At 44.5% G+C, this 27,770-nt stretch overlaps 1 protein-coding gene across 7 annotated transcripts in view; it reads right to left on the reverse strand.

Moving 5' to 3' along the window:
* The window catches only part of GASK1A (golgi associated kinase 1A), a 91,694-nt gene that overhangs the window by 51,641 nt on the left and 12,283 nt on the right, over positions 1–27,770 (reverse strand). For 2 of the 7 annotated variants that reach the window (XM_067753894.1, XM_067753890.1), the window contains exons 1-5: positions 25,696–27,768; positions 22,570–22,741; positions 19,122–19,204; positions 16,324–16,437; positions 8,595–8,724 (exon numbers count right to left, since the gene is read on the reverse strand). The gene's annotated coding sequence lies outside the window, so the exon portion shown is untranslated. Of the gene's footprint in view, positions 1–8,594; positions 8,725–16,323; positions 16,438–17,714; positions 17,870–19,121; positions 19,205–22,569; positions 22,742–25,695; positions 27,769–27,770 lie in introns of those variants that run through there. The other 5 variants (XM_067753895.1, XM_067753891.1, XM_067753892.1 and 2 more) reach the window with 5 other exon arrangements.

Genomic DNA, 27,770 nt, shown 5'->3' on the forward strand with positions numbered 1-27,770 from the left:
CAAAGTTTTATAAATCACTGTTACACGTAGTGCACTCCAATATGTTCTATTCTATTCCATCTTAATTATTATTATTTTTTTTTGTGTGTGTGTGTGGTACGCAGGCCTCTCACTGATGTGGCCTCTCCCGTTGTGGAGCACAGGCTCTGGACGCGCAGGCTCAGCGGCCATGGCTCACGGGCCCAGCCGCTCCGCGGCATATGAGATCCTCCCCGACCGGGGCACAAACCCGTGTCCCCTGCATCAGCAGGCAGACTCTCAACCACTGCACCACCAGGGAAGCCCCATCTTAATTATTTTTAACGGTGGTCTCTAATCACTCTATTTCCCTAACATCCACTACTGAGTATAGTTTGAAAAACACTGTACTTGAGAGTAGAACAGAGACATTTCTTTAATGTTTTCAAAGAGCTTTGTGGTCTTCTACAGAATGTATCTGTTATATAGAAAAGGAATTTTAAAGGCAGGGATTTTGTTGGTCAAGTTTGAGAACACTGAGCACAGTTTCTTTGCTTTTTGTTTTTGTTTTTGGCAATAGGACTTGCCAGAGCCTTTGATGCTAATATATGTTGAGGTTTTCTGAGACAGGAGGATAGTGCCCAGTTTTTCCCAGGTTTACTGGATGTAGAACTCTTTTTCAGAGGAGTCACCTCTCAGGACTCATGGGACACCCTTGGGAAAAGCTGTTCCAGGACCTGGTCCAGACAAGTGAAGGGTCGCATACGAACAGGGAGTGAAAACCCTACATTCTGAAGCCCGACTCCCAAGCTCAGCACCATTCTGTTCACCTGATACTCTGCTCAGAGAAGGATCAACTACCCAGATGGTGAATGTAGGAACTCCATTCGTAAATGAACAACTGCCACTTTTACAACCCAGAATGACCGTGAGCAGTGTCCAGGAATGACCACAGCTGAGGAAGCAGATAAGCTATCCAGCTGAGGACGCACGTGGGCTCTGCAATCATCCACCTGCCTTGCACAAGATCCTGCCTAGACTCCTGCCTTCCCTTTCTTCACTAACTCCTAATTGACACTGATTCCTTCCAGCTCTGAAATCCTATGAAGTTATATTAAATTTAGACAACCAATAAATCCCTCCTTTCTAGGAAACAGCACTCCAGGCAGTATTTACTTTCAGAACTTGGGCTGCTTGAGAGTTGGCTGCTCCCAGGATACTGGTAGGGCCTCTGGTTACACAGTGGAGCTTGCAAGTGAGAAACATTCAACTGAGACAGGTTGGTGCTAGTGAGGAATATTTTACTATTTCCACCAGAGAGAGCTTCCTACTTCATCGCGGAGTGAATCTATCTTCACCTTAACCGTTCCCGAGGAGTCAGACTTACAATTTGCTCTAATGACTTTTAGAGCTCCTTATAAATTGGTACTGCAGACAGCTGCCCAACTGGCTACTATTTTTTTTTTTGCTGTGCCCTGCGCTTGCGGGATCTCAGTTCCCTGACCAGGTATGGAACCCGTGCCCGCTGCAGCGGAAGCGAGGAGTCCTAATCACTGGACCACCAGGGAATTCCCACAACTGGCCCACTCCTTGGTATGGTTCCATGTCTCATTCCAACTCAGACTTACTAAATCAAAATTTCCAAGGCTTGAGAATCTATCCATTTTTTTAAGCACCATAATTAATGCTAAAGCACAGCCAGGCTGAGAACTGCTGAGCTAAGCAACTCCTCTTTCTTGGCTCCCACGTCTAAATGGCCATTCTAAATGATTCTGGAATCTCTCTCCTATCCATTCTCACTGCCACTTCTTTGACCCAAACTCTTGTCTCACTCACAGAACTCTTGGAGGGACTCCCAGGCCCTGCTTTTGCTCCTTCCAATCCATCCTGCACATCACTACAAAAATGTAAATGTGGACCTGCCACTGGCCTGCTCCCCATAACTCTTGGGATTAAATGCAAATTCCTCAGCATAGCTTTCAAGGTCCTTCAGCGTTTGACTTCTGATGACCTCTCAGGCCTCTTACACATTTCTAAACCTTCTTAAGTGCAGTTCCCTGCATCTCAAAGCCTTTTTTTTTTTTTAATTAATTTATTTTTGGCTGCGTTGGGTCTTCGATGCTGTGCATGGGCTTTCTCTAGTTGTGGCGAGCAGGGGCGGCTCTTCATTGTGGTGCGCGGGCTTCTCATTGTGGTGGCTTCTCTTGTTGCAGAGCACAGGCTCTAGGCGCGCAGGCTTCAGTAGTTGTGGCACGTGGGCTCAGTAGTTGTGGCACGTGGGCTCTAGAGTGCAGGCTCATTAGTTGTGGCACGTGGGCTCTAGAGTGCAGGCTCAGTAGTTGTGGCACACAGGCTTAGCTGCTCCGCAGCATGTGGGATCTTCCCGGACCAGGGCTCAAACCTGTGTCCCCTGCATTGGCAGGCGGATTCTTAACCACTGCGCCACCAGGGAAGTCCCTCAAAGCCTTTTCTTGATACACTCATTTCTAACCGGACACACCTCCACCGCCATTCACCCCCACCCCCAAATCCTCTCTATTCTGAAGACCCAGCACAGCATGTTCCCTGAAGTTATTACCTTGTTGGTCTCTCTCATGGACCTTGGACTCCCTAGAGGAAGGGACCATTCTGGGCCTTCTGTGTCCACTTGCCTAGCACCAAGTAACTGCTCAGTAAATGCTTTTGAATAAAGGAATAAGAGAGAAGACTGGGGTTCAATAATGAATCTGCCGCTCACCAATTATGGGTACTCAGTAAAGCAACTCTGCTCCAATGGCTTCACGTTCCTCGCCTGACAAATAAGAACCATCATCCCTGCCCAGCCCACCTCCCTGGATTCCTACAACCACATAATGGGTTCATATAAATTACATCATCCAGAACAAAGCCTGTGTCATGACAAACTTTCAAAAACATTTGTTGAATCCATGAATGAAGGAATGAATGAATAAGAAAGAAGCTTCCTTTGTGGCTAACATCCAGTTTACATTTTCTCTTTTTATCTTCACTCACTGAACCCCTGTATTTTAGAGGGCAGCAGTGTATTCAGCCAAAAGAATTACGTATTTCACAGCCCCACTTGCAAAAAGGGACAGTCGATGGGCAGTAAATAGAAGTCATTGAGTGGGGCCCACAGGAAGCTCTTCCCAGGGGGCTGGCATTGCTTTGATTATCGCTCAGCAAATATTCACTCCCCTTCGCCCTGCTGTGAGCAGAGCATGTGTCTGTGCCACTGTCGTTTGGCTTGGCCATGGACTCACCATAACCGTTAGAATGTGAGCAAGTAGAGGCATTATATCTGCTTGTGCAGCATCACTTGGCTTTCATTCTGGGGGTTCACCATGTAAAGAACAAGCCCTGGGTAGCCACTACCCTCTAGTCTGAGCCCTAGAATGAGACACGTGGGACAGACTTGAGCCCAACTCACTGCTTGGAGTCACACCCAGCCGCCCCAGAGGCATGAGGATAAACGCTGCGATTGGAAATCACTGAGTCTTAGAGAAGTTTGTTCCATGACATTATTATAGTAAAAGTTGAGGCATACAGGTAGGAGGGCCAAGCGCTTAGAGAGTCGATCTAGGACAAAAGGGCTCCCAGGTCAAAAAAAGAGGCCTATCAGGGCTTCCCTGGTGGCACAGTGGTTGAGAGTCCACCTACCAATGCAAGGGACACGAGTTCGTGCCCCGGTCCAGGAAGATCCCACATGCCGCGGAGCGGCTGAGCCCGTGAGCCATGGCCGCTGAGCCTGCACATCCGGAGCCTGTGCTCCACAACTGGAGAGGCCACAGCAGTGGGAGGCCCGCATAGCAAAAAAAAAAAAACAAAACAAAAAAGAGCTCTATCATACCAAAAAGTCTCATAATAACATAATATATAACAAATTATTATACATATATGTGCTATTACTTCAACATAAAAATATATAAACAGATGTCATATTAAATTATCTATTATTCTATATTATTTATTTTTGTTTCATAAAGTCTATTATTTAAACAAAACAAAAATAGGACTACTTAGCAATAGTAATTAGTAGCAATGAAAAATATGTGAGAAAAATATAACAAAATTTTGGTTTCTTTCTCTCCTCTCATATAGTAATTTATTTAAACTCTTTATTGGATATTTATATAAACTATATCATTGCATATTCTTAAGCTATATAAATGTAAGATTGCTTAAAAAGATAACAGAAGTGTAATAGGACTACTTAAACAGATATTACCTAGATTTAATTTAAAAATAATAATATGGGGCTTCCCTGGTGGCGCAGTGGTTGAGAGTCCGCCTGCCGATGCAGGGGACACGGGTTCGTGCCCCGGTCTGGGAAGATCCCACATGCCGTGGAGCGGCTGGGCCCGTGAGCCATGGCCGCTGAGCCCGTGCGTCCAGAGCCTGTGCTCCGCAATGGGAGAGGCCACAACAGTGAGAGGCCCGCGTACCGCAAAAAAAAAAATGGGACCTAATCAAACTTACAAGCTTTTGCACAACAAAGGAAACCAATGAAAAGACAACATATGGAATAGGAGAAAATATTTGCAACTGATGCAACTGACAAGAGCTTAATCTCCAAAATATACAAACAGCTCATACAACTCAAAAAAAAAGCCGAAAAAACCAACCCAACCGAAAAATGGGCAGAAGCCATTAATAGACATTTCTCCAAAGAAGACATACAGATGGCCAGCGGACACATGAAAAGATGCTCCACATCACTAATTATTCAAAAGTCTACAAATAACAAATGCTGGAGAGGGTGTGGAGAAAAGGGAACCCTCCTACACTGTTGGTGGGAATGTAAGTTGGTGCAGTCACTATGAAAAACAGTATGGAGGTTCCTCGGAAAACTCAAAATGGAATTACCATATGATCCAGCAATCCCACTCCTGGGCATATACCTGGACAAAACTATAATTCGAAAAGATACATGCCTCCCTATGTTCATAGCAGCACTATTCATAATAGCCCAGACATGGAACCAACCTAAATGTCCATCAACAGATGAATGGATAAAGAAGATGTGGTACATATATACAATGGAATACTACTCAGCCATAAAAAAGGAAGAAATAATGCCATTTGCAGCAAAATGGATACAACTAGATATTATCAAATACCATATGATATCACTTATATGTGGAATCTAAAATATGCCACAAATGAACCTATCTACAAAATAGAAATAGACTCACAGACATAGAGAACAGACTTGTAGTTGCCAAGGGGGAAGAGGAGAGGGAGAGGGATGGACTGGGAGTTTGTGGTTAGTAGATGCAAACTATTACATTTAGAATGGAAAAACAACAAGGTCCTACCGTATAGCATAGGGAACTATATCCAATCTACTGGGATAAACCATAATGGGAAAGAATATAAAAAAAAGAATGTATGTATGTGTATAACTGAGTCACTTTGCTGTACAGCAGAGACTGGCACAACATCGTAAATCAACTATATTTCAATAAAAAAATAAGTCATTTAGCCTTCTTTTTCAGTGATGTCTGTGTCATACTGGCATGGGTAGGATAATCACTCTTGCTTTCATTATCTGAACTCTTAGAAAACATGGTCATGATATTCAGTGCCAAAAATTAAACTAGCACTATCTCAATACAAAGTCCAATAGTTAATTCACAAGCAAAATGTAAAATAGACTGTTAGTGCTCCTGATTACAACACACTTAAGGTGGACGTTTAAGTCACATCATTTGGAGTGATGTTACAATGAATGCTCCATTTTTGTGAACCATAAATCATGGTTGCCTGCATCAATGGTAAGGGGAAAAAATAAGCAACAGTAACTACAGAAGGCAGATAATCTACGCCGTATCCAACTGACACTAAAAATAGCATTGCTTTCAGCCCCTATTTTTCATGTAGCCCTGTGGGGTTCTATATTCTCCCCCAGACATCTACATCCATCACCAAAAACTGGGACTTTTTGTGTCCTGAGGAGGGGTTTCCTGGGATGCTAAACTTTCAGTGCTAAAGCTGGGACAGTACGGAGCAAGCCAGGGGGTTAGTCACCCTTGCCTAAAGGAAGCTCGGAGTCTATATCAGTTATATCAACTTCCAGAATGGATGAATTCAATGAGTAATTAGCTATACTTACCGAGCACCCACAATGATCAGGTGTATAGTGCAAGGTTTTCTCATGTGCATTTAATTTTTTAAAAAATATTTATAATAGCCCCACAAGTAGCTGTTATAGTCTCCATTTTATAGATGGAAAAAGTAAGCCTCAAAATCTAGGCTCTACCACTCATGGAATTGGGGAAAAGTGTAAAATGGATTTTCGTCCTTGCCTTGGCTAGAGAGGAACCATATCTGAGTAAACTAGGGGTCAGACACACTGTCAAAGAGGAGAAAATTCAGTAACTCTCAGGGAAAGACAACAAATTATAGAGGGGCGAGTTAGGGTCTGCCAGTCCCACTGCCCTTTGCGCCCTCCAGGTGGCTCCTTTTGTTTCTGGAACATTAGGACCTTGTTTTATTAAGAGTTGCATCCCTTATGCAGTAATTCTTAAACTTTGTCTCTAATGGCAGGTCAGAGAAAATTTAGACTCAAGGCACATGACCAGGGATGAGGCTGTAAACCACCTTATGGTCAGCATGTACTTTAATGTTAAAATGATGAAATCATTATTAAAACGTTTAAATACACTTTGACCTCGTATTTCAAAATCCTTGTCTGAAATTACTGCTCCAGAAAGCAGTAACTACGGGCGAGCTAATTCACATTTATATTCCTTATAAAAGCAAATATAAAATGATGCCTTCCCTCCCTATTCCACAGTCTCTGTGAGAATTGAGAAGAAATAACTTACATAAGACATATTCTTTAAGCTTAGTACTATCTGAGGAGTCAAGGATCCATGCTTATGTCACGACTGTATGTTTTTTCCTGAAATTCTACCACTAGTTCTCACCTGTAAAACAGTCACAGCTCAGCCAAGGAGGACACACCACATTTAAAGGCTAGTTCCCTGGCCCAGACCAAAGGGTTAAGATAACCAGTATCTCATTTTCATACTTATTTGTCTTGTGTTCCAAATGTAGGCAACGAGGTGAGTATTGGCTATTTCAGATTTATTATCTTATCACCACAGATCTGAGCAACATTGTAATAAAGAGTTTAACTTCATTATTGATATTTGATCACTAACAGCTTTCAAGCCTCTTTCCTCCCTCTTCTCCTATTGCTCCACACCTCGATGGGCCTGTAAGAAACCCTGGGGGCTCCCTCTCCTGGTGCCAGTGGAAGTTCAAACCATGCCAGCCCCTGCAGGCACAGTTAGAACCCTCACCCCAATGCTACTACCTACACAAAAAGAATAGCCAAATGGCCAAAAAGGATATGAAAAAGGTACTCAACATAATTAGTCATTAGGGAAATATAATTAAAACCACAATATGTTACATCTATACTAACAGCAGAATGGCTAATATTAAAAAGACTACCCAGGGGCTTCCCTGGTGGTCCAGTGATGAAGACCTCGTGCTTCCAATGCAGAGGGCATGGGTTCGATCCGTGTTCGGGGAACTAGAAAAGACTATGAAGAGGAGGCTGCAGAGCATCTAAGACTCTCATACACTGCTGGAAGCAGGATACATTATTACAACTATTTTGTAAAACTTTTGGCAGTATCTGTCAAAGCCAAGCATATGCCTAATCTGTATGATGCAACAATCCCACTCATATAATAATTAATATAAAATTATATAAATGTATCTATCTACCTATAGATATTCAAGAGATATTCATGAATAGGTCAGTTAAAAGGCATGTAAAAGAACGTTCATAGTGTCTACAAAAGCCCCAAATCTGAAGCCACCCAAATATCCATCAACCAGTGGTATATTCAGGCAACGGACTAGTACTCAGCAATTTTAAAAAGCCTCTGCTACACGTAACAACATGGATAAACCTCACAGACAAAAGGTGGTAAAAGCATCTAAACATAAAAGAGCAGATACTGAATTATTTTGTTTGTCATCTACACTAACCTATAGTAAGAGAAATCATTACAGTGGTTGACCCTTGGGAAGAGGCTGACAGGCAGAAGACGTGAGGAAGCCATCTGGGCTATCTTGATCCGGGTAGGGGGCACGATACACCTCACTGTTTGCCTCCACTGGAGCCTACCTTGCTATTCTCAAGCTTGCTTTTTCTTACTTAGCAATATATTGTGACCGTTCCCATGTCAATAAAAGTAGCTCTCTTTCATCAAGTTTAAGTTGCTGTCACCTTTTTTTGTTAAACATACTTTCAGGAATCTTGTCTCCCTAAGCAAGTTACAAATGCTACAAGGGCAGGGGCTCTATCTTGCAAATCACATGAAGAAAGAGAATTTGGAGCTGTGGAGATAGTCACACCTGGTTTTAAAACTGAATTTCACCACTTTGGGCTGTATAACCTTGGACAAATAATGTACCCATCCAGCCTCAGTTTCCTCATCTATAAAATGGGGATATAATGCCTACCTCGTGAAGTTTATTAGAAAGTTTTAAATAGACAATGAACGCAAGGAACGTAATACCTAATGGGTGCTCATCAAATGACAGCTGTCTTCTCTTCCAGCCTCATCAAGGCCTTGCTCACAGAGCCCTCAGAAAAGCTATGATGATTCTCTTACCTTGTTCCTGGAGCCAAGCAGCAGTCTAGAGAATAAGTGAAGGGCAGCATCAGCTCATCGTGCTTCCTAATGCCAATCGCTCCTTCTCAAGGTCAGGAGACACTGTCTAGCTGATCACACCATTTAAGACCTGAGGATGAATTCCGAGAACGCATAGTAATGGGTATCTTGAATTGCTCTCCCCAGTCACAAACAGCAATCCCCTCAGAAGGCATAAAAATGAGGAAGTGCACTGAACTTCAAGGCTGGCAGGTGCGGTTCGACAGAGACCACCTAGGCTAGTCCCAGAATCAGGAGCATAAGAGAAATGTTTTAAATAATGAGGATTTCAAGAAGTAAATAGCACCCCTGCGTGGCCAACATTCCATATGGAAGCTGTTCTGTGCTTTGATTCAGCCTGGGGTTTTGCCTAACTGCTGTATCATGTCCTGGCTTCACAAGGGTGGAGAGAGAACTAAGACACACTCAGGAAAATGAGTACAGTTGTTCCCATAATCTGTTCCTCACCAAGAAGATCTGTGGCTCTGAGCCCACTGTGCCTCTAGGGCCTCCTAGCTTCATAACAGGCATTAATTCAACAACCTCTTGCCATAGGCATGGGACAGACCTTAACCTGAGCAAGCCCCACCTCACTTCTTTTTGTTGTTGTTGTTGTTGTTGTTTTGTGGTACGCGGGCCTCTCACTGTTGTGGCCTCTCCCGTTGCGGAGCACAGGCTCCGGACGCGCAGGCTCAGCAGCCATGGCTCACGGGCCCAGCCGCTCCACGGCATGTGGGATCTTCCCAGACCAGGACACTAACCCATGTCCCCTGCATCGGCAGGCAGACTCTCAACCACTGCACCACCAGGGAAGTCTCTTTTTTTAAAAAAATAAATAAATTTATTTATTTATTTTTGGCTGCGTTGGGTCTTTGCTGCTGCACACGGGCTTTCTCTAGTTGCGGCGAGCGGGGGCTACTCTTCGTTGTGGTGCGCGGGCTTCTCACTACAGTGGCCTCTCTTGTTGTGGATCACAGGCTCTAGGCGCGCAGGCTTCAGTAGTTGTGGCACACAGGCTCAGTAGTTGTGGCTGCGGGCTCTAGAGCACAGGCTCAGTAGTTGTGGCGCACGGACTTAGTTGCTCCGTGGCATGTGGGATCTTCCTGGACCAGGGCTCGAACCCATGTCCCCTGCAATGGCAGGCGGATTCTGAACCACTGCACCACCAGGGAAGTACTCCACCCCAATTCTATATTCTGCCCTCTGATCTTTCAATGTGGGTGGGATTCATGAAAGTGTATTTCTTGCCAGACTCCTGCCTTCCACTGCATATGGCTGTCTATCTTCTTGTAGGTTTCCTAAGCACTATGAGGACAGATGCCATGACTAACTTATTCACAAATGTAATCTTGGCACCTATCACGATGGTTGGCACAAAGAATGAGCTTAATAAATGCCTGCCAAATAAATGAATGTTGACGCGCTTGAACTGTCCAATATTTGCTGTAACTACTGATTGCAGAAATCATTTCACTCACTTCTTGATCCAAGATTTATTAAGTATCTCCTACGTGCCATGAACTATGTAAGGGGCCAGGGTGACAAAGATGACTAGAACCTTATCCTCTGCCCACAAGGATCTCCAGGTGGGAGAGAGAAGGTGTGGAAATGAATAATATGACTAGAGCTATCATAAAGGAATGAGCAGGCTGCTTCGACACCTGCCTGAAGAGGTGGGCTAAGGCTTCTGAGCCAGCTGACTGTTTGGGATGAGTAGCAGCTCTCTAAGTAGGCAACTCGGGAAGGGGAGGCATTCTACTCAAAGGGAACGGGATGCTGTGCATGAGGCTGGGTCAGGGTCACTTTGCACTGGACAAAACAAGTCTCATGGCCAAGCCTGGCTTCAACAGAGTGTGAAGAATAACCCTCCTGCAGAGAGAATAAGTGACTCTTTGGTGAATGGCAATATGAGCTCATTGCCCGTGTGAGCGGTCCTCCCCGCAGACAGTAAGCTCCAGGACTGTTTGATACGAGTCAACGTTCCCATTCGAAGATCGACCAGAATTCAGGAATTGAGGGGAACCTACAGAGTGTCTCTCACATTTGATGATGCCAATCCACCAGGTACTGGCTTTATCAGTTTTATCTTTGACCGAGAAGCCCTGTGATCCGGCCATGTTGTGTGTACCTTCCTTCTTTGTCCTATTCTTCAGAATAGGATAGTTAGAGAGAAGACCCATCCATCTTTGGCTTTGTTTAATGTTTAATAGAGTTTCTATTACTACTGAGCTATTGCAACAAATACTGACATTCTCATCTGGTCCCTCAACAGTCACTCAGCATGCCCTCCTAGCTCCTCCAAACTCAGGGACATTAATAAAACCTTGCTCAAATCTCCTCTACTTGCTGCCTAAGAAACAGAAACTTTCTCAGAAAAGGCTTTGAGTCATCCCTCAGGATCAATTCAGATCCATCTACACAAGTCCTTAAGAATGAAGAAAAGTCCTTAAGAACTGAGGCAAAAGGTAGTATATTGCTATTTGTTCTCTTCTCTTTTGTATTCTTTTCAGGACAAGATCAGTCACAAGGATGGGGAATTAGAGAGTTGGATGTCTGTGCTCAAATCATCATATGAAGTTAAACATTTCTGAGTGGTATTTTAAAATATAAAATTTAAATTGGTTGTACCATATCCCTATCGCCTACAAGTTGGTAGATGCAGTGAAATTTAGAAGGACATAACCCACTTTCCAGCAATGTTAACAAATTTTGCTGTGTCGGTTCCCACTGTACTACAACACTCAATAAAGAAAAAATAAACTTCTAATTTTGTTATAATTACACACGCTTTTCTGAGGTATCAATATGCCTGGAGCAAAAACTTTATTAAAGTCAAATCCAGCAACATGGTGCTCTCAGGACATTGTTTCAGGTATTATCTCAATAACCCTCCACCTTATAGTGTCCATTTGAGGGCTTCTCCTCCATTCCAGTTGCTGGACTGGTGGTTGGTTCTCCTGGCACGGATGGCATGCAGTGCAGATTCTATCACAGGGTGGCACAAGACTCAGGTGCCTACTTAGGTACCAGCATATTCTTGGCATTGGAAATATACTGAGGCACAGCCACTTCTCACTAAACACTGTATTGCTTAAAATTAATTCAATTTTTAGCAAGTCCAAGCAGCTATCAGCTTCTTGTCATACATGCCTATCTCAACAGTTGGCTCTGCTACATAAACGATCAGATCTTCACATACATATTCATTTATGTAACATCGACTGCCAGCCAACATGGTTCTCTAGCCTCCTTCCCCATCGCCAGGCTGTGATAAACTCTATAGTTGCTTTCCCCAACTTTTCTGTCTTTTGTTCCTATTATTTTCTGTGAGCGTCTGACTCCTCACCAGTAAGGCCTCTGAGTAAGATCTTCAGTTCTGAGTATGGAAGGGAAGACAGAGGCTGCGACTGGCCCTTCCACAGGCTCCGTGTACGGGAGCCAGGTCACGGGAGGTCTTTCAGCAGCAGGGCCAGGAGTAGTGAAGAGAGAGAAGCCTGGGATACCTACCTCAAGAACCTAGAGTGGGGCACAAAGCAGCAATAGGGGTAGATGAAAAACGAAAGTGGTGCAACCACGGTCACACGTGGAGACATACTCACTGAATATGAATTCAAACCTCTCAGTAAACCCCCATGTATTCATTCGTAAAATTCTGACAATAGGACTTCCCTGGTGGTGCAGTGGTTAAGAATCCGCCTGCCAATGCAGGGGACACGGCAAGATCCCACATGCTCCAGAGCAACTAAGCCTGTGTGCCACGACTACTGAGTCTGAGCTCTAGAGCCCGTGAGCCACAACTACTGAGCCCTCGGGCCACAACTACTGAAGCCTGTGCACCTAGAGCCTGTGCTCCGCAGCAAGAGAAGCCACCACAGTGAGAAGCCTGTGCACCGCAACGAGGAGTAGGCCCCGCTCGCTGCAACTAGAGAAAGCGCACGTGCAGGAACGAAGACCCAACACAGGCTAAATAAATAAATAAATTTATTTATGGGAAAAAAAATTGTGACAATAATAACCCCTAACTGCACAGAGCTATTATACCATTGAGATAAAGAATATAAACTCCACACAATAATACTTGGCTCACGTTAGGTGCTCAATAAAGAAGATGTGGTATACATATATATGAAATATGATGCAGCCATTAAAAAAATGAAATAATGCCATCTGCAACAAAATGGATGGACGTAGAGGTGATCAAACTAAGTGAACACAGTCAGACAAAGACAAATATCATAGGATAACACTTATAGGTGGAATGTAAAAATTGATACAAATGACAACTTGACAAAACAGAAACAGACTCGCAGACTTCAAAAAGACATTTATGGTTACCAAAGGGGAAAGGTGGGCAGGGAGGATAAATTAGGAGGTTGGCATTAACATACATACACACACACACACACACACACATATATAAAATAGATCATCAACAGGGACCTACTATACAGAACAGGGAACTCTACTCAGCACTCTGTAATAACCTAAATGGGGAAAGAATTCGAAAAACAATAGACATATGGATATATATAACGAATCAATTCACTGTACACCTAAAACAAAAACAACATTGTAAATCAACTCAACTCCAATTTAAAGTAAAAGTTAAATGAAAAACAAAACAAAAAAAATAAGGAAAGAAATGCCTACTCTATTCCCCTCAGGCCTAGTGACCTGGGCTGGTGTCACATCCCTGGAGCCTGAGCAGCCTTGGGTCCCCTGGCTGGAGTACGCTGGTGCGGAGGGAGCCGGGGAGAGGATGTGCCAGCAAATGAGCCCCGCCCGGACTCAGAGTGCCCCGTCCCCTCGAGGTGGGACTACAATCACCAGATCCAGGCAGGCCCTCCTACACCTAAGCGAAGCCTACTGCACCCAAAAGATGGTGGACCCTCTGGGCTCAAAGAGCGTTGACAAGGGACCTGGTCACCAGGTCCCCTAGTGGTAAGGTCCCCACCTCCAGCCTCCTTCCTTAGAGTAGCCCCATGTACGGACGACAGCACCCTCTGCAGAGTGGTTATGCAGGGGTTGCCATCTGCCAGGGTAAGGGGGAAGAAGGAATGAGGCACAAGCCCTTGAGTCTTTGTGCTGGCACACTCCCCTCTCATTTACAAGCCAGGAACACAACCTTCCCTAAGGCTCTGGCTGCCTGAGTCACCGCACTGGAGCATGAAGAAATCCTGCCGCCTTGTGGCCGCTTCCTGTAACAACAGCTATAAACCCGGTGCTGCTGGGCACTTAATGTTCACAAGGCCTGAGGGGCGTTAAGTGATACCTGCCCTCAAGTAATGTCCTGGGGTAGGTCATCGAAGAAGAATTCAAAAACGGGAAGACTTTCCAGAAGCCCATTTCAAGAGATAACTTTTACTCACACTGTTTAAGGGAAAAAGAAAATAAAAGCACATGTAAAGATGCTCAACGTGTCTAATTATCAGAGAAATGAAAATGAAAATGACAACGAGCTATCACATCGCACCAGTCAGAATGGCCATCATCAAAATGTCTACAAACAATAAATGCTGGAGAGGGTGTGGAGAAAAGGGAACCGTCCTCCCTGTTGGTGAGAATGGAAATTGGTTAAGAGCCACTGTGAAGAACAGTATGGAGGTTCCTTAAAAAACTAAAACTAGAGCTACCAAATGATCCGGCAGTCCCATTCCTGGGAGTATATCCGCAGAAAATCCTATTTCAAAAAGACACTTGGGGCTTCTCTGGTGGCGCAGTGGTTGAGAGTCCGCCTGCCGATGCAGGGGACACGGGTTCGTGCCCCGGTCTAGGAAGATCCTACATGCCGCGGAGAGGCTGGGCCCATGAGCCATGGCCGCTGAGCCTGTGCATCCGGAGCCTGTGCTCCGCAACGGGAGAGGCCACGGCAGTGAGAGGCCCGCGTACTGCAAAAAAAAAAAAAAAAAAAAAAAAAAAAAAGACACATGCACGCCAACATTCATTGCCCTATTGAAAATGGCCAAGACATGAAAGCAACCAAAATGTCCATCAACATATGAATGGATAAAGCAGATGTGGTTGATATACACAATGGAGTATCCATCAGACATTAAAAAAAAAAAAAGAATGAAATAATGCCATCTGCAGCAATATGGATGGACATAGAAGTGATCATTCTAAGTGAACTCAGTCAGACAGAGAATGACAAATATCATAGGATATCACTTACATGTGGAATTTAAAAATTGATACAAATGAACTACTTCACAAGCCTGAAACAGACTCGCAGACTTCAAAAAGAAATTTATGGTTACCAAAGGGGAAGGGTGAGCAGGAGGGATAAATTAGGAAGTTGGCATTAACATACACACACTCATATATATAGAAAATATATCATCAACAAGGACCCACACTATAGCACAGGAAAGTCTACTCAGCACTCTGTAATAACATAAATGGGGAAAGAATTCGAAAAAGAATTTATATATTGATATGTATAACTGAATCAAGTTGCTCTACACCTAAAATAAACACAACATTGTAAATCAGCTCTACTCCAATATAACCTAAAAGTTAAATTAGAAACAAACAAACAAAAAGAAGAAGGAAAGAAATGCCTACTATATTCCCCTCAGGCCTGGTAACCTGAGCTAATGTCACATCCCTGGAGCCTGCGCAGGCTTGGGTCCCAAGGATGGAGGGTCCTGGGGCTGAGGGAGCTGGGGAGGATGTACCAGCAAATGCGCTCCCGCTGGCCCTGTAGTGCCTGGTCCCCTCTGCTTGGGACCACCATCACCAGATCCAGGCGGGCCCCCCTACAGCTTAACCAAGCCTAGTGCACCCAAAGGATGGTGGACCCGCTGGCCTCGAAGAGCTTTGACAAGTCACCTAGTCTCCAAGTCTCCTAGCAGTAAGGTCCCCACCTCCAGCCTCCTTCCTTAGAGTCTCCCCACGTACGGATGACGAACCCTCAGCAGAGCGGTTTTGCAGGAGTTGCCATCTGCCTGGGTAGGTGAAGCGTAAGGGGGAATCTAATAATTGGTACAAATGAACTACCTGACAAGCCCCAAACAGACTACAGATTTAAAAAAGAAACGTGTGGTTACCAAAGCAGAAAGGTGGGCAGGTGGGATATATTAGGAGGTTTGGATTAACATATACACATTAATATACATATAAAATAGATCATTAACAAGGACCCACTGTACATCACAGGGAACTCTACTCAATATTCTGTAATAACCTATATGGAAAAGAACCTGAAAAAGAATCGGTATATGGATACGTATAACTAAATCACTTAGTTGTACCCCTGAAAGTAACACAGCATTGTAAATTAACTGTACTCCAAAATAAAATAAGAATCAAATTTTTAAAAATGTTTAACTTATTAATAACCATGAAAAGCAAAAATAATTTTTTCTATTTGTTTTGTTGATTAGTTGACAAGATAATACTTGCACTGAGTTTATCATTTTTGTAAAACTGGGAGAAACTGGTAAATGGTTATCACACATAACCAGTAAAGTACTTCGAAAAATCATTCCACATATCCCCAGGGATAAAATCATCCTAGTATGTAAGACACTGAAGCACGGTGTTGCATATTCCATTTAAATAGATGAAAAACAGACCAATCAGAAACAGTGTGATTAAGGATCCCAAACACTCCATGATGCTGGGCAGAGAGAACACACTTAATCATTTTAATCAAATAAAAACAAAGGGCATTCCGTGTTTAACTCACCCGTAGAACCTGCTCTCCTCTTCCTCCCGCTTAGGGGTCCCTGGGGCTGGGTGAAACGTGACACTTTCCCTTGCTCAAGATGAGAGATCAGAGCTAGTTTGGAAGTGGACGATGCTGCTTGAAGGGAAGAAGAAACAACACAATGAAGAGCAGAGTCACACGGGTCAGTCTCGGTGGGGAGAGTAACCCTGGGGGAACTGAGCAAGAGGTACCCTAAACAGGTACAGGACAGGTTCTGGGAGGAGATCTTGGACAGTGCTTCCAAGGAAGCCTGAGACACTCTGGGAGGCGAATTTCTATTTAAAGGAAAACAAAATGTTTTACCTTCCTTGTTAAAGAACGGAAAATTCTCTAACTGTGGAAAACGGATGTATGGCTCCTAGGAGCAACTCCGACATGGAGACAAAGGGGCTGGGTTCTCTCAAGATAATCTGGAGGTTCAATACTAGTGTGAGGGTACCAAGAGATTGCTCGAGCCCTGGTGTACCCAGAGAATCACCTCTAAGGCAGGTACAGAGGGGGGACAGCTTTTATGATGGAAAAAGAAGGAAAGCCTTCTTGGAAGTCAAATAGACTCCAGGGCTCTGTGTACCTGGAAACTCTTAACATCGCCATTTGGGGTCAGTTAATAGTTGTAAGAGAAGCTTTAGCTTCTTAGGGCCCAGAGAGAACAGCAGCAGAGAGGCCATACATAGGAAGGCCTTACATAGAGTTCTCCAGCATCACACTCCTGTACAAGGCCCTCTGAGCAGGTATCAAGCTGGCCCATTCCTTTTCAGTGAAGTACACAGCCACATCCTCAAAAGCCACTGATTCCTGAAACGACAAGTTCCTCCTATCCCAGGCCTCAGGACTTTGGTGATGGTCAAAACTGTCAATGAGAGGCTGAGAACAGCATCTACAAGGACGTATATTTAGTACTGGGTCCCTCACGTGCCTGAGAAGTTTTTCTGTAAAAGTTGGAAGGTGTAGAGGAAGAGGACAAAAATTAAAGGTAGACAGCCAGCCAGAGTTCCACATACTTTCCCAGTTAGAACAAAATACACCTTCACTATGAGCTTCCAAACATATACGACCTCCAAATAGACTATAATATAGAAGCTAGGCTTGGGCCTGAGCATGAATGTATATATATATATAAAAGAAAAACTAACATATAATGGGATATGGCTGCTGCCTTAGCTCTGAGCCCCTTCCCACTTTGTATATTTGGCTGATTTTTTGGGCTGCTCACATTCCTGTCATTTCTCAATTGTGCTTTCATCCAAGTTCTTCCTCCTTCTTGTCTCCTTTCTCACGACCCCAGGCACAATGCTCTCACATTTGTCCATGACTCCCCATCCCCATGTAGAGGGAGTGAGGTTAGAGAAGCATAGGAAAGTACCGCTTACTTGAGATGGGCTAGAGAAGAGTCTGTTTATCAAACGACAACATGAAGAGAGTGAAAAAGTGGGAATTCCCTTGCTTTCCAGTGGTTAGGACTCTGCGCTTCCACTGCAGGGGGCCCGGGTTCCATCCCTGATTGGGGAACTAAGATCCTGCAAGCCTCGAGGCAGGGCCAAAAAAATAAATTAATAAGAGAGTGAAAAAGCAAGCCACAGACTGGGAAAAGGAATTTCATAATACATACATCTGACATAGGACTCATATCCATAATTACTACAACTTGGAGGAAAAAAATGACACACAATGTAAGAAACAATGGGAACGTATCTCAACAGCGACTTCACATAAGTGGACATCCACGTATGCAATAAACATAGGAAGTGGTGCTCTGTATCACTCCTTAGTGGAGAAAAGGCAATTAAAAAAACCTAACATGATATCAAGAATGAATGAGAAGTATTTGCAAGGATGTGGAGCAACTGGAACTCTCTTGTACTGCTGGTAAAAGTATAAATTGGAACAACCATTTCAGAAGATTGTTGGGCAGCATCTACTAAAACCAACCAAATGTATAGCCTATGACCTAGCAATTTGACTCCTAAAGATACACCCCAGAGAAAAGAGTGCATGTGTTCATCAAAAGGCATAAGCAAGAATGTTCGCTGCCTTCTTATTCATAGTAGTCGAAAACTGGAAACAATCAAAATGTCCATCCACGGTAGAATGAATAAATAAAATGTGGTATAATCATATAATGGAAAACTATTCAGCAATGAAAAAGTACAAACTACTGCTATGTGCAACCACACGGGTGAAGTTCACAGACATAAAACTGAGCAAAAGAAGGCAGATACAAAAAAGTAAATTTTGAATGATTCCATTTACATGAAATTTAAGAACAAATAAAACTAATATATTGTCATAGCAGTCAAAATAATGGTCATCTTTTTTTGTTTTGTTTTGTTTTGGCCACGCGGCTTGTGGGATCTTAGTCCCCTGACCAGGGACTGAACCCAGGCCCTTGGCAGTGAGGGCAGTCCTAACCACTGGACCGCCAGGGAAGTCCCATAAAGGTCAACTTTGGGGTGGACTGATTGGGATGGTGCATGAGGGAGTCTGTTGAGGTACTGATAATGCTCTATGTCTCAATATGAATGATGGTCTTACAGGTGTGTATATTTTTAAAAAGTGAGCTATACAGTGAGTTATATTTATTATAAGTTATACCTCAATGAGAAAGCAAATTTACATATTTATATATATAAAAGTATGTTACATATATTTTATATATGCATATGTAACATATATAAACTTATATTTATATACACTTGTATACTTTAATATGTGCATATATAAATATTTCTGTACATATGCACATGCATACATGCAGGGGCAGAGGGAACCCAGCTCACCTGGGGCCAGGTTGTTAAGGACACTGTTGTCGTCATCTGACCGCTTTTATTCCTGTCTCAGGGAAAGGTAACACTCTCAGGAACTGAAAGTAAAGAAAGAAGCATTAGTGACAATAATTCTACTGACCCTAATTCTTACATATAGCATCTGACCCATTCTTTTTAGGGGCTACATGAACTATCAATACTATTCATTAGTTATTGCCTTGTATCAGTGGCAATTCTCAAGTCACAGAGGTGAGACAGCAGGCATAAGAGGGAACACAGAAACAGAAATCGTGTGGAGAATATAATTAGTATACAATTTCCCAGGTACATATTCAGCTGACTGGTTCAGCGAACAGATGCGAAGGTGGACTGACAAAACTAATTTTCAGTACTCCAAAGAAGACATCTTAGGAAAGAGGACAGAAAAGGAAACTAGCGCATACAGTGGTACAGTGGAGAGAATGTTATGGGTTGAAAAGAAAACTGGAGTTCCAATTAAGATCCCTAGAGTCAGGACTTCCCTGCTGGTCCAGTGGTTAAGACTCTATGCTTCCACTGCATGAGGGTGTGAGTTTGATCCCTGGTCTGGGAACGAAGATCCTGCCTGCCACACGATGCAGCCAAAAAAAATAAAATCCCAAGAATCCACACAGTCAGACAGTAGTAAAAGTCAAAATGGAATTTGAAAATAGTTTATTAGGAACATCTTTTTTTTTTAAAGATTTGATGTGGGACCTCTTTTTTTTTTTGGCTGTGTTGGGTCTTCGTTGCTGTGTGCAGGCTTTTCTCTAGTTGCGGTGAGCGGGGGCTACTCTTCGATGCGGTGTGCAGGCTTCTCATTGCAGTGGCTTCTCTTGTTGCAGAGCAAGGGCTCTAGGCACGCGGACTTCAGTAGTTGTGGCTTGCAGGCTCTAGAGTGCCGGCTCAGTAGTTGCGGTTCACAGGGCTTAGTTGCTCCACAGCATGGGGAATCTTCCCGAACCAGGGCTCGAACCTGTGTCCCCTACACTGGCAGGCAGATTCTTAACCACTGTGCCACCAGGGAAGCCCTGATATGGGACCATTTTTAAAGTCTCTATTGAATTTGTTACAATATTGCTTTTGTTTTATGTTTTGGTTTTTTGGCCACAGGCATGTGGGATCTTAGCTCCCGGACCAGGGACCAAACCTTCACTCCCTGCACTGGGAGGCGAAGTCTTAACCACTGGACCACCAGGGAAGTCTTAACCACTGGACTGCCAGGGAAATCCCATATTAGGAACACCTTGATGTCTCTCTACTACTATTTTTTCCTCTAAATACAGATTGATTATAAGATGATCATTCAATTTTATAAGAGTGTTGGGGATAGGTGGTGAGAAGAAAAACACTACCATATTAAATGATCCATCAACTTCATGACATGTCTCAAATACTCCAAGTTCTAAATATTGTTGCATCAGGGAAGCCAAGCAATTTTATTTGTAAACTAATAGTTCTAACTCCCTTTCTAGGTCAGTTAACCAGTTCATCATTAGGAAATAAGCCTTCTGCCATCCTACAGAATGAATCAGGAAGGTTTACACATTAAAGGCGACACCTGAAATACAAATAGCCACCATTAGTTAGATTGGAAATCGTTAATAAGCATAAAAGTGCATGCACTCGTAGACTTAAAAACAACTTCCATTTCAACTCCTTATCTGCAGTTTGCTATTAAGTCTCAGGGTCCATCAGACAAAAGACTTTATACAGTCAGCACATAGCCCTTTCCTCCACTGACCCTACTTAGTGAATCCAGAAAGTTATCCAGGAAGGTAGAGGAAGCTGAGGCTGTCAGGGAAAGAGCTGTCAGGGGAGGCTAAAAACCACATCTTGATAGTTGCAGGGATTCCAGGGGCGGGGTTGGGGGGGCGGGGAATGGATGGGGAAGAGTAGCTATAAGTGTAAACAAAAGAACTTTAAAAGAAAACACAATGTGGTAATTCCCTGGTGGTCCAGTGGTTAGGACTCTAAGCTGCCAATGCTGGGGGCCTGGGTTCGATCCCTGGTCTGGGAACGAAGATCCCACAAGCCCTGTGGCACTGTCAAAAACAAAAACAAATAAAACAACACAATGCAAACCTACACAGGTAATGCTGCTAAACTCATGGATGGTTTTGTCCAAAGGTAACAAAAGCAGGGATTCATACTGAGTAACTGGGTACCCCTTGTAGTTGTGTATTTTAATTCTCTTAAATCATGATACTGTCATCGTATCTTTGTAATAAACATCCCTTACAGTGGATACTTAATATTATTGACATATTAAACAAATGGCCTTAAGCAAAAAGATGTGATCTGTACAGTTGACACTATGAAAAGCAAAGCATCTGGAAGTAGAACAGCAGCAGAGGCCACCCTTACAAAGTACAAAACACTCCTGTGTTTTTCCTGTGGGGAAAACCATAGCTGTGGAATTGAAGCATAAACAACAAGTCCAGGTGGGAAACAAATCACAACACACTTCACTATTGGCAGGGACCATATGTTTTATCTGATTGATTGTGAACCTTAACAATTATGTTATGACAATTACGTTAAGAGAATGTAATGAGGAGTGAAATAAAGGATGGGAAGAGAACTAAATCAAGAAATGCTGGGCTTCCCTGTTGGCGCAGTGGTTAAGAATTCACCTGCCAATACAGGGGATACGGGTTCGAGCCCTGGTTCGGGAAGATCCCACATGCCACGGAGCAACTAAGCCCGTGTGCCACAACTACTGAGCCTGTGCTCTAGAGCCCACAAGCCACAACTACTGAGCCCGCGTGCTGCAACTACTGAAGCCCACATGCCTAGAGCCCGTGCTCCGCAACAAGAGAAGCCACCGCAATGAGAAGCCTGCGCAGTGAAACGAAGAGTAGCCCCCACTCACCGCAACTAGAGAAAGCCCACGTGCAGCAATGAAGACCCACCGCAGCCAAAAATAAAATTAAATAAAATTTAAAAATAATAATAAATAAATAATGTTTCCATAGCCCCAATACTGTGCATAGGATATTATATGCTAAACATTAGACACATATTAGGTGCTTGATAGATATAACCCCTCAAGAGAGTTTTATTTATTTATTTATGTTGCACTGCACAGCACGAGGCATTTTAGTTCCCCAACCAGGGATGGAACCCTGTGCCCCCTGCAGTGGAAGCCCCAAGTCTTAACCACTGGATCGCCAGGGAACTTCCAAGATTTTAGATTAAACATTCATATGAGCCAAACCAAATCCAGGGCTCCACATTCTCCAATTCTGTGAAGGAAGTATCCTCCATGGGGGTGGGGGGAGAAAACCATTTCAGTCCTCTCAAAACTTTGGGTACTCTACGAATCGCTTCCAGATTGGGTTTAAACCTGGCCAGGCGAGTAAGGCGAATAAAGTGATCACAGACTGATTTCCTGAGACCACCTGAAAAGGGAAAGAGCGTTAAGTAATTGTGCACAGACCTAGGGGTAGGGCTGGGGTCTCCGCAGCTTGGACAAGATGGGGCTGGAGCGACCGAGGGGAGTGTTCTCTGCTGACAGCGCGTCCTGGAGCGCAGACAAAAAAATTTGAGAACCTCGGTGTCAATACTTGAATTTGTGTCAGTATCCAAGTCTGAATAGGCCACGGGCTGTCCTGGGGACGAGAAACTAGGCGTCAGGAGCCTGCGGCCGGCGTCCCCGGCCCGCCAGCGCCTCCTCTCCATGCGAACGAGTCGAGCATGGGCGTTGGGGTGAGGACCACGGGAGCAGCAGTAGCCGCGCCGGTCTCCCCCAGGGTCCTTCCCGTCGTGCTCAGACCAAGCCAGACCCGCTCACTGTGGGCTCTGAGGGCCTCTGCCCCTTTCCAGTGAACAGAGCTTTGAGGAACCACTCGCGGGTCTTCAAAAACCGAACCCTCACGCGCTAACAGCAATGGCTGAGCCGGAAGTACGTCATCACAGTGACCTGTCAACCTATAATTTACCTTAAATTCTCTCTAGTGATTTTAGAGGACCCCACATCTCGGTGGTTCCTCCTTCTAGTTCCCACCAGACGAGCCTGAGGAAAAAAAGGCGAGGTAGTGTCTTCCTCTCAGGCTCCGTGTTCTTTTTTATTTTTTTGGCCGCGCCACACGGCTTGCGGGATTTCATTTCCCTGACCAGGGATCAAACCCTGGCCCTCGGCAGTCAAAGTGCAGAGTCCTAACCACTGGACCACTAGGGAATCCATGAGACTCCGCGTTCTGAGTCAAGGCAGAGGACTTGGCTTGTCCTAACCTTAAGACCGGAGAAGGAAGCAGGGCCTTCATTCCATTGGATATTGGGTGAAGGGGCGGGGCCCAGCTGAGCCAATGAGCAGTGGAGCCTGTGAGGTCATCCTTCCTCTTGGAGGCAGGAGCCTCTTCCCCGCCGGGACAGGCCCGGCCCCTGCCTGGCAGATTTTCCACCTACTGGTGAGTCCCTCCCTTCAGGGCCTAGAGGAGAAATCAGGGACCTGGAGAGACAGCTGAACTGGGCTGAGGGCCTGACCTGGACGGGGTGGAGACCTCAAGACAGAGGAGGCACCGAAACGTTTGCTGAATGAATGAAAGTCGAGGAACAGAGTAGCGATCTTAATATATACCCAGAAGACCCTTAGAAGTCAAAAAGGAGGTGCTTTTCTGTCCTGCATAGGGAGAGCCACCATGAATGAGTGAGGGAGGGTGAGAAGTGAATCCGGGCCCCAGTTAGAAGCCTACACACAGTCCTGCAACCTTTCTTAGCCTTGTCCGCCACTTCATTTGTCCACCACTGCCAAATGTCCTCATGTGTCTAGTTCCTACCCCGGCCACTGTGATGCCCCACATGGGGCTCACAGTTTACAAGTCTTTTCATCTCACGCTGCCAAGAAGGCTGTGTCCAGAGAAGCATCCAGCCCTCAGCCATATCCTACTGAGGCCGACACTTCCCCGGGATCGGATCCACGAGGCCCTTGTGTGGAATCCAGGTCACATCTTTTCAAGATAACCTCAAGTCCTCAATCGTCTGCATAACCTGAGAGCTTTATAGGAGTGTCTGTGGTCACCTCCAAAAGACCTTTAAATATGCGAGAGCAGGGGTTAGGATCTCCCTGCTCAAAAGAACCTGGAATTTAAAGCATTACTGATAACATTATTACCAAAGAGTGTCAGCTTACTTCAGGGCACTTCGGTATTCCTGAGGAGTAAACATGATTTCTCTTTCCCTCCCACTGGGGTGTTCTCAGATGTAAGTCACTGCTCCTACTCTTTGACATATTTTCCATGTAGAAGATATGGAGCCTGGAAATCATGCTGACAGTTGGAGTAGGCCATTCCCAATTCCCATCAACCAAAGATACTTGGTTAGGTAGGTTTGCCAAGGCAAAATCAAAACAACCTATGCCAGGGAATTCCCTGGTGGTCCAGTGGTTAGGACTGTGAGCTTTCACTGCTGAGGGCCTGGGTCTGATCCCTGGTTGGGGAACTAAGAGCCCACTAGCTGTGCAGTGAGGCCAAACAAACAAAAAACCCTATAGCATAATACTCAGAACAGCAATCTAGTTTTAGCAAAACATCACTGTTCCTAATATTAAATTAATGCAATTTGAATATTATCGAATTTGAATGTTCAGTTGTAATTGTGTAATAACCTATAAACATAGGAAATTTATATCAAGCTTGAAGGGTACAATATTTACAAGCTTTAAGGGTACAATATTTTTTTACACATTTTACAAATTCTTACTCATCCAATTGCTTTAAACATAACCCACATTAGCATAATTTTAGCCATTTAGAGCCTGCCTGCTTTGCATAATTCGTGAAACTGCACCTAACATCGGCCAGCCATGGATAAGACAAACTCTGTGGCCGTAAAAGACCCCAAACTGCTGCTGCCCTTCAACGCTCTCTGAACGGCAGAGACTCCCACCTTGCTGTTGAGCAACACTGCCTAGACAAGTAAGCCTCCTTTCCAATTCGCCTCTCCACCCCACCCCCTCCCCAGGATTCCCTCACCTTCTTCCCCTGCTGGGTTATCCCTTCAGTAAGGGACTTCCCCTGTCCTGCGATCTGTACAGAGGCCGCTCAATGTAGTTTGTTGTACAACAGTGCCATCTAGTGGTCTTATCTTTTTCTTTTTCTTTAAAAAATTTTTTTGGATTGAGGTATAGTTGATGTACAATATTATATGTTTCAGGTCTTGTCTTTTCTTGATCATCCCTCAAATCCTTGAACGCACCACAGAATTGAAACAATATAGATATTCTTGCCTCTTCAGTTCTTTAATACCATTTATTGAATGCTGGTTAGATCATTACTAACGGCATTGAATCATCATGCCACCCATGAATATTGGCTTCCAATGACATCCTCAAAGGTTATTACAATAAGTGCAAATACAAGTCTTATGCAGAATATTCAGGAAAATATTAACTGTAATAGGTTTCCTGGTCATGTTAAATTTACCATTTGGAATGTTATAGTCTAATCACTGAATCACATATTTTACAACCACAACTGCTCTTAAACTGCTGTCTTAGTCCATTCAGGCTGCTAGACAAAACACTATAGCCTGGGTAGCTTATAAAGAACAGAAGTTTATTTCTTACAGTTCTGGGTGCTGGGAGGTTCAACATCAAGGCACCAGCATGTTCGACTTCTGGTGAGGGCCCTCTTCCTGGTTCATAGACAGGGCCTTCTTGCGGTGCCCTCACATGGAAGGGAGCTAAGGAGCTCTGTGCGATCTCTTTTGTAAGAACGCTAATCCCATTCATGAGAGCACCTACCAAAAGCCCTGCCTCCTAATACCATCACATCAGGATTAGGATTTCAACGTATGAATTTTGAAGGGGACACAAACATTGAGACCATAGCAACTGCTATAATCTTTGCGTTCCTGGAATGTGATGTCTTTCAATGTCGGTTATCCTTCTCCCTTCCATACCACCACCACCAACGGGGAGGATAAGCAATGGGCCAATGCGAAGAGTAAGAAGAGCAGTTCAATTCACCCAAGAAATAAATGTCCCCTTCCAGCGCAGCTTAAGACTGACCCAGGACAGCATGCCGTCACTGCAACAGTGGGGGGTAAGAGAGGACATCTATCAGAAAGCCCTCAGAGGAGAGAGGTGTGGCCACCCCCAGAGAACTGCCTGACATGTTGTGCGGGGAAGAGTGACCACCCTCATGGCCAAGAGTGGGGAATGCACAAGATAAAGGATATTTGCTGCCACCTCTCTTGTCGTCGGGTATTGTAGCCCATAAGCAGCACTGCAGTAGGAACACAGAAGAGCAAGAGCTGACACAGGGGCCCACACATGCAGCCCACCCCAAGGGTTGACAGCAGACCCACAGTAGCCCAGAGCCTTGCATTCAAACCTGTGCCTAAGATGAATGAGCTACCCTGAATCAGTCAGCATCATTCTGATGGCCCAGTGTCATGTGATCCTGTGGGAAAAACCCACGCTGGCCGCCCTCCTAGAAATGAGGTCCAGCCATAGGGCCCTGGCACAACCCTACAGGTGTGCATTCTGGAGCTCTTTAGGACACCTGGTCAGCCCACACACGGAGTAAATGCTCAGAGAGCACCCCAAATGGGACAAACAGAGCACAGGGCCCATAGAGATCACAATCTACTCTCGGAGCACCCCATCTGACAGTCCTATTTGACCTAGCCACACCCAGGCAACAGTAGATGACTTTAAAAATGTAGAGGAAGGGGGGACTTCCCTGATGGTCCAGTGGGTAAGACTCCACGCTCCCAATGGAGGGGCCCAGGTTCGATCCCTGGTCAGGGAACTAGATCCCACATGCATGTCGCAACTAAGAGTTTGCATGCCGCAACTAAGAGTTCACATGTCGCAACTAGGAGTTCACATGCCTCAACTAAGAAGTCCACATGCCGCAACTAAGACCCGGTGCAGCCAAAATAAATAAATAAATAAAAGGATAAAAATAAACCAATAAAAAAAAATGTAGAGGAAGGACCTCCTAAGTGCAGGACCCCCTGAACACCCTGGGCACATGCCCTGGGGTGGGACCCTGTTTTCCTTGGTCTAATGGTGGTGCTGGGCATGGATTTAAGTGCATGGCCAGAGAGTTGCACGTACCATTTCACAATGGCCAGAGGTTGGTCACATGGCCAAATACACCTGCTGAAAAAACTGGAAATTTTAGCAATTTCTATGGAAGCAGGAGAGAATGGAGACTAGGTGACGAGTAACAGTCATTACCATGTCCACTGCACAATAGAATGCAAGATAGACTGGAAATGTGAATATCTAGCTTTCCTATACTCTAGACAGCAACAGAGAAAAATGCTGGGAAAGGCCAGAATAGCCCATAAGGCACATCAGTACCTATTAGGAAACAGTAGGAAACAGTAGCCCCTAAAAAGATACAATCCCATAGGTGCGTGACATGGCAAATGGAACAAGGGCAGGATTTCAACTCCCATCTGTCCCTTAGGCCAGTTCCTCTTTGCACGATGATCACAACCACAAAGGATAGACCTGGAAATGGCTCTAGATTCAGCCACTGGTAATGTCACACACTCCTCCCCTTTGTCAACTACTTGGTGCTTTTTCAACACATTTCTCCATATTTATACAATACGTTAAAATAAGAAAAACATATAGCAGGTCTGATCTCTATCTCCTCCACACACTGAGAAAGGCTGCCACCC

The sequence above is a fragment of the Pseudorca crassidens genome, chromosome 10 (genome assembly GCF_039906515.1).
Source record: "Pseudorca crassidens isolate mPseCra1 chromosome 10, mPseCra1.hap1, whole genome shotgun sequence".
In the NCBI taxonomy this organism is placed as follows: Eukaryota; Metazoa; Chordata; class Mammalia; order Artiodactyla; family Delphinidae; genus Pseudorca; species Pseudorca crassidens.